The sequence below is a fragment of the Manis javanica genome, chromosome 7 (genome assembly GCF_040802235.1).
Source record: "Manis javanica isolate MJ-LG chromosome 7, MJ_LKY, whole genome shotgun sequence".
Lineage (NCBI taxonomy): Eukaryota > Metazoa > Chordata > Mammalia > Pholidota > Manidae > Manis > Manis javanica.
The window spans coordinates 83,113,779-83,128,929 of record NC_133162.1 but is presented as its reverse complement, the minus strand read 5'-3'; positions in this window follow the sequence as shown (position 1 = coordinate 83,128,929).

Sequence of the window (15,151 nt, the reverse complement as noted above, 5' to 3'; positions counted from 1 at the left end):
GGCACTACAAGGAAAGAAAACTACAGACCAATATCCTTGATGAACAAAGATTCAAAAAATCCCCCCCCAAAATTATCAAACCAAATTAAATAGCACATGAAAGGATCATACACTGTGGTTATATGGTATATGGGATTTATCTATGGGATGTAAGGATGTATGAACACATACAAATCAATAAAAGTGATAAACCACATTATTAGAATAAAAGATAAAAATTCTCAATTGATTTAGAAAAAGCATGTGTCAAAATTGAACAATTTTAAATGATAAAAACTTTCAACCTATTGGGTATAGAAGGAACATAACATAATAAAAGCCACATATCATAAGCCAACAGTTATTATCACACTCAATAGTGAAAAGCAGAAAGATTTTCCTTTAAGATCAGGAACAAGTCAGGAGTGTCCAGTCTCATCACTCCTATTCAACACATACCAAAAGTGCTAGCCAGAGATGTCAGGCAAGAAAAAAAAATTAAACTGGAGAGTAAGTAGTAAAATGCTCTGTTTGTAGATGACATTATCTTATGTATAGAAAATACTAAAGACTAGACCAAAAAAATGTTAGAACTAATTAACAAATTTAGTAAAGTTGCAGGGATAAAATCAACAGCAAAAATCAGTTGTGTTTTTGTACATTAACAATAAACGATATGAAAAAGAAATAAAGAAAAAATACTATTCAATAATACAACAATAATAAAATACTTAATAATAAATTCCACCAAGGAGGTGAAAAATCTGTACCCTGAAACTATAGGATATTGATGAAAGAAATTGAAGAAGACACAAATAAATGACAAGTTATCTCATATTCACAGATTGGACATATTAATACTGTTAAAATGTCCATACTACCTATAGCAATTTTTAGATTCAATGCAATCCCTATCAAAATGACAATTTTTGCAGGGATAATTATCTAATAGTTCAATGTCAATTCCAATTAAATTTTTTTCAGAAATAAAAAAATTATAAAATTAATATAGAACCAAAAAGACCTCAAATAAACAAAAATCTTTGGAAAGGAAGACAAAATGGGAGCTATCACACTTCCTGATTTTACCCTATATTACAAAGCCATAGTAATCAAAACATTATGTTGCCAGCATAAACATAGACACATAGGATTAAAGATGGTGGCATGAGAGGAAAGACAGATGCTTCCTCCTAAAAGTGAATACAATTAGAAAATATAATTGATGCAACTAATCCTGAGAGAGCAACAGGAAAGAGAATGGCTCCAGACTGCATACACCTGGAGAAAAGAGCAGACCTCACTGAATGGGGTAACATACCAAAGCTGTGGCTTTGTGGGACCTGAGCCCCTCCCCTACCCCAGCTCACTGGCAGGAGGAAGAGAAACTGAGCAGGGAGGAAGTGGAAGGCTTGGGACTGCTGAATACCTAGCTCCAGAGATCTGCGCTGGGATCACAAACCTACATTACATGGTGCTTTCATCATACTCTTCTGATTATGGGTTGGAAAGCTGGGACAAGTGGAGTTCCTGGGAAGACTGGGATTCCAGCCACTGGTGGAAGGCATGGATCCATATCTGGCATCTCTGGGACAAAAGCTTATATCTGTGTGCTCGGCCCACTGGTTCAGGCAGTGGAGACAGGCACAGCAGCCGGGAAGTGGGGAAGAGCTCTTTCCTCCCCCCAGATACCAATACCACTCCCCTGTGACCCCCAACATTGCTTCAGGGGCTGAGCAGCTCAAGAATAGAGCTTCTGGACACTAGAAGGTGCCATATACAAACATGAAATGCTGAAGAAACCTGGTCCAGAGTAAAATTATTAATACAACTCCCGAGAAAGATTTAAATGATATGGACCTCGTGACTCTTCCTGAAAAGGAGTTCAAACTAAAAATCATCAACATGCTAATGGAGGTACAGAAAGACATCCAAGAACTCAGGAAAGAATTGAGGTCAGAGATCCAATTATTGAAGAGCACAATGGAGGGTATTAAAAGCAGGTTGAAATTGCTGGAGGAGACGATAAATGAAACAGAAACTAGAGAAGAGGAATACAAAGAAGCTGAGGCACAGAGAGAGAAAAGAATCTCTAAGAATGAAAGAATATTGAGAGAACTGTGTGATCAATCCAAATGGAACAATATTTGCATTATAGGGATACCAGAAGAAGAAGAGAGAGAGAAAGGGATAGAAAGTGTCTTTGAGGAGGTAGTTGTTGAAACTTGAAACTTCCCCAATCTGGGGAAGGAGATAGTCTCTCAGGCCATGGAGATCCACAGATCTCCCAATGCAAGGGACCCAAGGAAGACAACACCAAGACACATAGTAATTAAAATGGAAAAGATCAAGGATAAGGACAGACAGTTAAAATCAGCCAGAGACACAAAAAAGATCACATACAAAGGAAAGCCCATAAAGCTAACATCAGACTTCTCAGCAGAAACCTTACAGGATAGAAGGGAGTGGCATGATGTATTTAATGCCATGAAGCAGAATGGCCTGGAACCAAGATTACTTTATCTGGCAAGATTATCATTTAAATTTGAAGGAGGTATTAAACAATTTCCAGATAAGCAAAAGCTGAGAGAATTAACCTCCCACAAAGCATCTCTACAGTCTATTTTGGAGGGACTTCTATAGATATAAGTGTTCCTAAGGTTGAATAGCTGTCACCAGAGGTAATAAAACCACAGTAAAGAAAGTAGAACAGCTAATTACTAGGCAAATGTAAAATTAAATTAACTATCCCCAAAGTCAATCAAGGGATAGACAAAAAGTACAGAATATGATACCTAATATATAAATAATGGAGGAGGAAGAAAAAAGGGGAGAGAAAGAAAAGAATCTTTAGATTGTGTTTGTAACAACACACTGAGTTAAGTTAGACTCTTAGATAGTAAGGAAATTAACCTTGAACCTATGATAACCACAAATCTAAAACCTGCAATGGCAATAAGCACATACTTATCAATATTCACCCTAAATGTAAATGGACTGAATGCACCAATCAAAAGACATAAGAGTCATGAATGGATAAAAAAAACAAGACCCATCTATATGATGCTTACAAGAGACTCACCTCAAACCCCAAAACATGCACACACTAAAAGTCAAGGGATGGAAAAAGATATTTCATGCCAACAACAGTGAGAAAAAAAGCAGGTGTTACAGTACTAGTATCAGACAAAATAGACTTCAAAACAAAGGAAGTAACAAGAGATAAAGAATGACATTATATAATGATAGAGGGGTCACTCCAACAAGAGGATATAACCATTCTAAATATATATGCACCCAACACAGGAGCACCAGCATATGTGAAACAAATACTAACAGAACGAAAGGAGGAAATAGAATTCAATGCATTCATTTTAGGGGAATTCAACACACCTTTCACTCCAAAGGACAGATCAACCAGACAAAAAATAAGTAAGGACACAGAGGCACTGAACAACACATTAGAACAGATGGAACTAATAGACATCTACAGAACTCTACATCCAAAAGCAACAGGATACACATTCTTCTCAAGTGCACATGGAACATTCTCCAGAATAGACCACATACAAGGCCACAAAAAGAGCTTCAGTAAATTCCAAAAGATTGAAATCCTACCAACCAACTTTTCATACCACAAAGGTATAAAACTTGAATGAAATTGTACAAAGAAAGGAAAAAGGCCCAGAAACACATGGAGGCTTAACAACATGCTCCTAAATAATCAATGGATCAATGACCAAATTAAAATAGAGATCAAGCTATATATGGAAACAAATGACAACAAGAACACAAAGCCCCAATTTCTGTGGGATGCAGTGAAAGCAGTCTTAAGAGGAAAGCATATAGAGTCACTGAATGGATAAAAAAACAAGACCCATCTATATGCTGCTTACAAGAGACTCACCTCAAACCCAAAGATATTTAAAGAAGGAAGAACAAACCCAAATGAATAGTGTAATATCACAATTTCAAAATTGGAAAAAGAAGAACATACGAGGCCTAAAGTCAGCAGAAGGAGGGACATAATGAAGATCAGAGAAGAAGTAAATAAAATTGAGAAGAATAAAACAAGACAAAAAATCAGTGAAACCAAGAGCTGGTTCTTTGACAAAATAAACAAAATAGAGAAGCCTCTAGTCAGACTTACTGAGAGAAAAAGAGAATCAACACACATCAACAGAATCAGAAACGGGAACGGAAACATCACGATGGACCCTACAGAAATACAAAGCATTATTAGAGACTACTATGAAAACCTTTATGCTAAGAAACTGGAAAACATAGAAGAAATGGACAACTTCCTAGAAAAATACAACCTTCCAAGACTGACTAAGGAGGAAACACAAAATCGAAACAAACCAATTACCAGCTGTAGCAGTAATCAGAAAACTACCTAAGAACAAAACCCCCGGGCCAGATGGATTTACCAAGGAATTTTATCAGACATACAGAGAAGATATAATACCCATTCTCCTTAAAGTCTTCAAAAAATAGAAGAGGAAGGAATACTCCCAAACTCATTCTATGAAGCCAACATCACCGTAATACCAAAACTGGGCAAAGACCCCAAAAGAAAGAAAATAACAGACCAATATCCCTGATGAACGTAGATGCAAAAATACTCAACAAAATATTAGCAAACCGAATTCAAAAATACATTAAAAGGATCATACACCATGACAAGGTGGGATTCAACCCAGGGATGCAAGGATGGTACAACATTCGAAAATCCATCAACAAAAAGAAGAACAAAAACCACATGATCATCTCCATAGATGCTGAAAAAGCATTCAACAAAATTCAACATCCATTCATGATAAAAACTCTCAACAAAATGGGTGTAGAGGGCAATTACCTCAAAATAATAAAGGCCATATTTGATAAACCCGAGCCAACATCACACTGAACAGTGAGAAGCTGAAAGCTTTTCCTCTGAGATCGGGAACAAGACAGGGATGCCCACTCTCCCCACTGTTATTCAACATAGTACTGGAGGTCCTAGCCTTGGCAATTAGACAAAACAAAGAAATACAACCAATCCAAATTGGTAAAGAGAAGTCAAACTGTCACTATTTTCATATGACATGATATTGTACATAAAAAACCTTAAAGACTCCACTCCAAAACTACTAGAACTGATATCAGAATACAGCAAAGTTGCAGGACACAAAATGAACACACTGAAATCTGTTGCTTTCCTATACACTAACATTCACAATTGCATCAAAAAGAATAAAATACTTAGGAATAAACCTTACCAAGGAAGTGAAAGAACTATACCCTGAAAACAACAAGACACTCTTATGAGAAATTAAAGAGGACATTAGAAAATGGAAACTCATACCATGCTCTTGATTAGGAAGAATTAATATCATCAAAATGGCCATCCTGCCCAAAGCAATATACAGATTTGATACAATTTCTATCAAATTACCAAAAACATTCTTCAATGAATTGGAACAAATAGTTCAAAAATTAGTATGGAAACACCAAAGATCCCAAATACCCAAAAGCAATCCTGAGAAGGAAGAAAAAAGTGAGGGGGGGGATCTCACTCCCCAACTTCAAGCTCTAGTGCAAAGCCACAGTAATGAAGACAGTTTGGTACTAGCACAAGAACAGAGCCACAGACCTGTGGAACAGAATAGAGACTACAGACATTAACCCAAACATATATGGTCAATTAATATTCAATAAAGGAGCCATGGCCATACAGTGGGGAAATGAGAGTTTCTTCAACAGATTGTTGAAAAACTGGCAAAACTGGACAGCTAAATGTAAGAGAATGAAACTGGATCACTGTCTAACCCCATGCAAAAAATAAATTTGAAATGGATCAAAGACCTGAATGTAAGCGATGAAACCATAAAACTCTTAAAAAATAAACATAGGCAAAAATCTCTTGGACATAAACATGAGTGACTTCTTCATGAACATATCTCCCTGGGCAAGGGAAACAAAAGCAAAAATGAACAAGTGGGGCTATGTCAAGCTGAAAAGCTTCTGTTCAGCAAATGACACCATCAATAGAACAAAAAGGTATCCAACAGTATGGGAGAATATATTTATGAATGACAGATTTGATAAAGGGTTGACATCCAAAATATATAAAGAGCTCACTCACCTTAACAAACAAAAGCAAATAATCCAATTACTACGGAAACAGGACAGCAAGACCAGTAAGCAGATGCCTGAGGCTGGCGCTGGAGAATAAAGAAAAACAAGTGGCCACTTTTTTTCCTTTGTGGTTGTTGTTTTGTTTTGGCGGGTGCTTTTTGGAAATCTTAAAGGGGCAGGGTGGGACACTTAGTCCAGAGGTAGGGAATCCAGGGATCTCTGGGCACTCTAATCCCCTGGGCTGCAGGGAGCATGGAGGCCCCTTATGGAGATAAATAGCCTCCTGGCCGCTCCCCCTCCAACGCGACTCCACCACTTTGGAGAAGCAGCCTGAGCCAGGCCATGCCCACGGCAACAGTGGAGATAAACTCCATAGCAGCTGGGCAGGAAGCAGAAGCCTGTCTGTGCACAGCTACCCAGAAAAAGCCACTAGAGGTTGCTGTTCTCATAGGAGAGGAAGGCCACAAACCAACAAGAAGGGAAGTTCTTCCAGCCGTCACTTGTCCCAGCTCTGCAAACCATTCCTATAACCATGAAAAGACAAAATTACAGGCAAACCAAGATCACAGAAACACCAGAGAAGGAGACAGACCTAACCAGTCTTCCTGAAAAAGAATTCAAAATAAAAATCATAAACATGCTGACAGAGATGCAGAGAAATATGCAAGAGAAATGGGATGAAGTCTGGAGGGAGATCACAGATGCCAGAAAAGAAATTACGGGAATGAAACAAACTCTGGAAGGATTTATAAGAATGGATAAGATGCAAGAGGGCATTGATGGAACTGAAACCAGAGAACAGGAACGCATAGAAGCTGACATAGAGATAAAAGGATTTCCAGGAATGAAACAATATTAAGAGAACTGTGTGACCATTCCAAAAGGAACAATATCCATATTATAGGGGTACCAGAAGAAGAAAAGAGAGGAAAAGGGATGGAAAGTACTTTGGAAGAAATAATTGCTGAAAACTTCCCCAAACTGGGGGAGGAAATAATCAAGCAGACCATGGAAAGCAGAATCCCCAACAGAAAGGATTCAAGGAGGACAACACCAAGACACATAATAATTAAAATGGCAAAGATCAAGGACAAGGAAAGAGTTTTAAAGGCAGCTAGAGAGAAAAAGGTCACCTATAAAGGAAAACCCATCAGGCTAACATCAGACTTCTCGACAGAAATCCTACAGGACAGAAGAGAATGGCATGATATATATAATGCAATGAAACAAAAGGGCCTTGAGCCAAGGATACTGTATATACAGCAAGAATATCATTTAAATATGATGGCGGGATTAAACAATTCCCAGACAAGCAAAAGCTGAGGGAATTTGCTTCCCACAAACCACTTCTACAGGGCATCTTACAGGGACTGCTATAGATGGGAGCACTCCTAGAAAGAGCACAGAACAAAACACCCAATATATGAAAAATGGAGGAGGAGGAATAAGAAGGGAGAGAACAAAAGAATCTCCAGACAGTGTATATAACAGCTCAATAAGCGAGCTAAGTTAGGCAGTAAGATACTAAAGAGGTTAACCTTGAACCTTTGGTAACCACGAATTTAAAGCCTGCAATGGCAATAAGTACATACTCTCAATAGTCACCCTAAATGTAAACGGACTGAATGCACCACTCAAAAGACACAGAGTAATAGAATGGATAAAAAAGCAAGACCCATCTATATGCTGTTACAAGAAACTCACCTCAAACCCAAAGACATGTACAGACTAAAAGTCAAGGGATGGAAAATCATATTTAAGGAAAACAACAGCGAGAAGAAAACAGGGACTGCAGTACTAATATCAGACATAATAGACTTCAAAACAAATAAAGCAACAAGAGATAAAGAAGGACACTACATAATGATACAGGGCTCAGTCCAACAAGAGGATATAACCATTCTAAATATATATGCACCAAACACAGGAGCACCAGCATATGTGAAACAAATACTAACAGAACTAAAGGGGGAAATAGACTGCAACACATTCATTTTAGGAGACTTCAACACACCACTCACCCAAAAGGATAGATCCACTGGGCAGAAAATAAGTAAGGACACACAGGCATTGAACAACACACTAGAACAGATGGACCTAATAGACATCTATAGAACTATACATCCAAAAGCAACAGGATATACATTCTTCTCAAGTGCACATGGAACATATTCCAGAATAGACCACATACTAACCCACAAAGAGAGCCTCAGCAAAATCCAAAATATTGAAATTCTACGATTTTTCAGACCACAAAGGTATAAAACAAGAAATAAATTCTACAAGGAAAACAAAAAGGCTCACAAACAAATGGAGGCTTAACAACATGCTCCTAAATAATCAATGGATCAATGAACAAATTAAAATAGAGATCAAGGAATATATAGAAACAAATGACAACAATAACACAAAGCCCCAACTTCTGTGGGACGCAGTGAAAGCAGTCTTAAGAGGAAAGAATATAGCAATCCAGGCATACTTGAAGAAGGAAGAACAATCTCAAATGAATAGTCTAACGTCACAATTATCGAAATTGGAAAAAGAAGAACAAATGAGGCCTAAACTCAGCAGAAGGAGGGGCATAGTAAAGATCAGAGAAGAAATAAACAAAATTAAGAAGAATAAAACAATAGAAAAAATCAATGAAACCAAGAGCTGGTTCTTTGAGGAAATAAACAAAATAGGTAAGCCTCTAGCCAAACTTATTAAGAGAAAAAGAGAATCAACACAAATCAACAGAATCAGAAATGAGAACGGAAATATCACGACACACCCCACAGAAATACAAGCAAGTATTAAAGACTACTATGAAAAACTATATGCTAACAAGCTGGAAAACCTAGAAGAAATGGACAACTTCCTAGAAAAATACAACTTTCCAAGACTGACCAAGGAAGAAACACAAAAGTTAAACAAACCAATCACAAGCGAAGAAATTGAAATGGTAATCAAAAAACTACCCAAGAACAAAACCCCCAGTCCAGACAGATTTACCTCGGAATTTTATCAGACACACAGAGAAGACATAATACCCATTCTCCTTAAAGTTTTACAAAAAATATAAGAGATGGGGACAGTCCCAAACTCATTCTATGAAGCCAACGTCACCCTAATACCAAAACCAGGCAAAGACCCCACCAAAAAAAAAAAAAAAATACAGACCAGTATCCCTGATGAATGTAGATGCAAAAATACTTAATAAAATATTAGCAAACCGAATTCAAAAGTATATCAAAAGGATCATACACAATGACCAAGTGGGATTCATCCCAGGATGCAAGGATGGTACAACATTAGAAAATCCATCAACACCATCCACCACATCAACAAAAAGAAAGACAAAAACCACATGGTCATCTACATAGATGCTGAAAAAGCATTTGATAAAATTCAACATCAATTCATGATAAAGACTCTCAGCAAAATGGGAATAGAGGGCAAGTACCTCAACATAATAAAGGCCATATATCATAAACCCACAGCCAACATTATACTGAACAGCGAGAAGCTGAAAGCCTTCCTCTGAGATCGGGAACTAGACAGGGATGCCCACTCTCCCCAATGCTATTTACCATAATACTGGAGGTCCTACCCACGGCAATCAGACAAAACAAAGAAATACAAGGAATCCAGATTGGTAAAGAAGAAGTTAAACTGTCACTATTTGCAGATGACATGATGTTGTACATAAAAAACCCTAAAGACTCCACCCCAAAACTACTAGAACTGATATTGGAATACAGCAAATTTGCAGGATACAAAATTAACACACAGAAATCTGTAGCTTTCCTATACACTAACAATGAACCAACAGAAAGAGAAATCAGGAAAACAATTCCCTTCACAATTGCATCAAAAAGAATAAAATACCTAAGAATAAATGTAACCAAAGAAGGGAATGACCTATACTCTGAAAACTACAAGTCACTCTTAAGATAAATTAAAGAGGACACTAACAAATGGAAACTCATCCCATGCTCTTGGCTAGGAAGAATTAATATCGTCAAAATGGCCATCCTGCTCAAAGAAATATACAGATTTGATGCAATCCCTATTAAATTACCAGCAACATTCTTCAATGAACTGGAACAAATCATTCAAAAATTCATATGGAAACACCAAAGGCCCGGAATAGCCAAAGCAATCCTGAGAAAGAAGAATAAAGTGGGGGGGATCTCACTCCCCAACTTCAAGCTTTACTATAAAGCCATAATAATCAAGACCATTTGGTACTGGCACAAGAACAGAGCCACAGACCAAAGGAACAGGCTAGAGACTCCAGACATTAACCCAAACATATATGGTCAATTAATATTTGATAAAGGAGCCATGGACATACAATGGTGAAATGACAGTCTCTTCAACAGATGGTGCTGGCAAAACTGGACAGCTACATGTAGGAGAATGAAACTGGACCATTGTCTAACCCCATATACAAAAGTAAATTCAAAATGGATCAAAGACCTGAATGTAAGTCATGAAACCATTAAACTCGTGGAAAAAAACATAGGCAAAACCCTCTTAGACATAAACATGAGTGACCTCTTCTTGAACATATCTCCCCGGGCAAGGAAAACAACAGAAAAAATGAGCAAGTGGGACTATATTAAGCTGAAAAGCTTCTGTACAGCAAAAGACACCATCAATAGAACAAAAAGGAACCCTACAGTATGGGAGAATATATTTATAAATGACAGATCCGATAAAGGCTTGACGTCCAAAATATATAAAGAGCTCACACACCTCAACAAACAAATATCAAATACTCCAATTAAAAAATGGGCAGAGGGGCTGAATAGACAGTTCTCCAAAGAAGATATTCAGATGGCCAACAGACACATGAAAAGATGTGTCATAATTCTTCCAAGTGGTCAAGATACCTCAAGACAAATGCTGGGCATAGAAGCCACAGGGCATAAATCTGCAAAGAAGTAAAAAGCTAACCTTTTCAAACAATATGTCCTCTCTCTCACTTACCAACTTTACATTTCCCTGTATGGCCACGGAAGATGACTGGTTAGCCAGAGATGGGTAAGATTCCTCAAGGGAGGAACAACCTAAGACAGGCACAGTCACAGGGGGGCCATCAGGTGAGAAATTAGGGATCAACAGAGGGGAGGCTTAGAACCTCACCCCCCCTGTTTTGAGAGAAATCTTGTGCATCCGTGGATGTTTTATTGCCCTTGTCTAGCTTGGATTAACACATAGTCTACAGGCACACACCTGATCATCTGCATTTGCTCTCTTACAACACTAAACTATGTTTTCTACCTTTATCTTCATCTACCTACCACTTCAGAATTTTGTTAAAAATAATAATAATAATAATAAAGTGAGAAATGTGGGATCCACATATAAATCAAGGATAAAAATCAAAGTAATATTCATATTTGACCTGATTGTTTATAGTTTATAATGCGTGATCAAAACCGAAAGTTTCTGTGATGACTGCCCTTGTACTGTTCACCATGTAAGAACTTATTCACTATGTAAGAATTTGTTCACCATGTAAGAACTTGTTCTTTATGCTTCAGAAGATTGGAGACTGACGAGAATTGGGCTTGGGGTGGATTAATGATTGTGCATTGAGAATTGACTCCCCTTTACAGAATTTTACTGTTGTTAACAACCATTTGATCAATAAATATGAGAGATGCCCTCGAAAAAAAAAGCAAAAATGAATCACTGGGACTACATCAAAATAAAAAAGCTTCTGCAGAGCAAAAGAAATGATAACAAAATGAAAAGACTATGTATGAAATTAGAAATATATTAATAAATCATATAGGTGGTAAGATGTATCATAAAACCAAAATATATAAGCAACTCAATAAATACATCACTAATCATCAAATAAATAAATATCAAATAAATACATCACTAATCATCAAGGATATTAAATTAAAACCACAGTAAGATATCATTTTGCACCTGTTAGAATGGCTATTATTAAAAAGTAAAAGATAAGGAATGCAGATGGAGAAAAGGGAACATTTGTGCATTGTGGGGGGAACATAAATTAGTACAGTTACATTGGACAATGGCATGGAATTGCCTCAAAAAATTTAAAATAGAACAATGATATAGTCCCGTAATCCCACTTGTGGGTATATATCCAAAAAATATGAAATCATCATTTAAAGATATAGCCACACTCCTATTTTCATTGCAAATTATTTATAACAGCCAGATGGAAACAACCCAAATGCCTGTCTATGGATGGATGGATAAAGAAGTTGTGGCATATATATATATATATATATATATATATATATATATTATTTCATTGTGTGTACATATATACACACAATGGAATATTATTCAGCCATAAAAAGAATGAAATCCAGCTACTTATGACAGCATGGATTGATCTCAAAGGCATTATGCTACGTGAAAAACTCAAAGGAAGTCAAATATTGTATGATTTCACTTGAATGTAGAATCTGAAAGAAAACCTCAGGAACAGAGCAGATTGGTGGTTGTCAGGGGCAAGGAATGAGGAAAATGAATGAAGGTGGTTAAAGGGTACAAATGTCCACTTGTAAGATGAATAACTCTGGGGGTTTAATGTATAGCATGATGACTTTAGTTAACATATTGTATATTTGAAAGTTACTGAACTAGTAAATCTTAAAAATTCTCACCACACACACACAAACAGCCCACAATGTGAGGTGATAGATGTGTTAATTTACCTTACTGTGTTAATCACTTGGCAATATATACATATATCAACTCATCACACTGCACATCTTAAACTAACACAATGGTACCTGTTAATGACATCTCAGTAAAGCTGGAAAAACAGGGAAAAAATTTTGTTAAAAGGATAGATCTCATGTTAAGTGTTCTTACCACGAAGAAAATGAAGAACAACAAAACAACAAAAGGACACTAGAAAACTTTTAAAAGTGCTAAATATGCTTATTACCTTGACAGTGGCAATGGTTTCATGCATGTATGCCTAGGTGCAAACTCATCAAATTGTTTAGGTTAAATATTTTGTTTTTTTGTGTATCAGTTACATCTCGATGAAGTTGGTAAAATAATCTTTGAATTCATTTACTTCCTTGTACCATGTCTGTGCTGCTCTGGTTTTCTGAATGTAGCTAGGTTGTGACTGTGGCAAAGGTGTAACTCTCTTAGTCATATAATTGTATGTAATAGTGGTGACTGCGTCCCATAATGGAGGATTCATGTATCCACAGGATTTCAAGCACAGGTTCTTTGCTTTGGGTATTAATTCATGGCTTCCACTGTGCTACCTCTCTGGAGCCTAGCTCCTGTCAGTAGAACCAAGCCAATGATGGAGTTCTGCTAGCATGGCAGGGTATGTGGGAATGTGTGCCTTTGTGAACATGCAGGTTCCCATGTGCCCGGTCGAAAGCAGCCTTTTCTTTACAATTCAGTGCCAAGTAGAAAGCATTTAGGATTTTGTTGTTTATGTTGTTCTCTCCAAAATTGCAGAAAATAGAGGATACATTGTTAAGGACTAATACAGTTTTTTTTTTTTTTTTTTTTTTTTTTTTTTTTGTGTGTGTGTGTTGTAGATACAGTAAAGGAGAGGTTAAAGCACATTTTATCAACTACCTTGGCACAGGGTGTGGGAAGGAAATCCTCTCCAGCTGACCCAGCCTCGGAATGACATGACTTGGTTGTTAGGATACCAAGATTCTGATGGGCCCAGTGTGCCAGGCTCACGACTGTGCACCATCTCCCTCCAGGTCTCCTCCCTGCCTATGGTGATGTTCATGTGACATTCAGGAATCATCTTGCTTTTGCCAGGAGCGGCTTCTGCATTTTTTTTCTCTATTACAAACACCAAAGCATAGATGTGACCTGCTTTCTATCACCAAGACATCACCTAGAAACAGAGTCCACAGTGGTCTCTGTGACTTATGAATGCTTTTTGGTGATGAAAACAATTTTTTAAAGCTGCTAAGTTCAGAGATCATCACCTGTGGTGAAGTGGAGAAAATGGAAGAGGCAGACTTTGTCATGCTGGGGACTCTGCTCATTGTATAACTTGGGCACAGAGCTCAGCCCCAACACTCCTGAATGGAATGATTTAGAGTTAAACCTGCCCTTGCTCAGTACCAAGGCTGCAGAAGCTGCCCAAAGAGTAAGCACCTTTAGTGTCAGACTTCCAGTATGGTCTGTAGCAAGGCCTTCCCTCTCCTTAACAAACGACTCACAGGACTCATGGGATTTTCTTTCTTTTAACCAAATTCAGACTATAGGAAAATGGGCCAGCCTTTCACATATCATGCCACTGAGCTTTGAGAATCCATTTTCTCTTATGTAATTGGTCATTTTGGAGATGAAGCTGTTGAGTGAAGCCCATTTGCCTTTCCCCAAATTCCACATAATAACTCTGCTGAAAGCCTTCCTCTTCAAAATAACTGGGATTTGAAGGGCGTGCTCATAAACCAAAGCCTCAGAACCACAGGATAGGTCTTCTCCCATCATCTCCAGTTGCTAAATTTAATCCATGTAATCTAAAAGTTAATCCTTTATTTCATTCACTGTGCTCTTATGTGCCAAGTGTCAAGTTTACACTGAAATAACCTTAGATTAAATACAATTCTGTGAATTACAGGAGCAGTTTAATTTTGAGAAAAGACTGTAACTGCATTTGAAGCTCAATTTAGAATTTTCATCTCTGAAAAGGGAAATGCAAGTCAGAAGAGCAGATACTAAGGGGAAAGCTCATATTTACTGTCATTCCTTTGCTCTCTAAATATCTAAGGATTGTGCAAATAACCAATTTGATGCTGGGTTTAAGATTTCTCTCTGGGAGTGAACGGGAATTGGAATTGGCCCTCAGCAATACTACTGGGCGGAAAGTGTTATTTAACTCTTTTTTCCCTTACTTTAAGCCTAAATTTTCATTTTCTATGTTCCCTCTTCTCAGTTCTTTGGTCTTTGCCTATTGTGAGGGAAGAGATCTGATGTGTGTTTGATAGCACTATATTTTTACTGTGGAAGCGATAATGCCTTCTGCAGTTAAGCATTTTCTAGAGGCAGAAGGCTGTCACTGGTACTGTCTCAT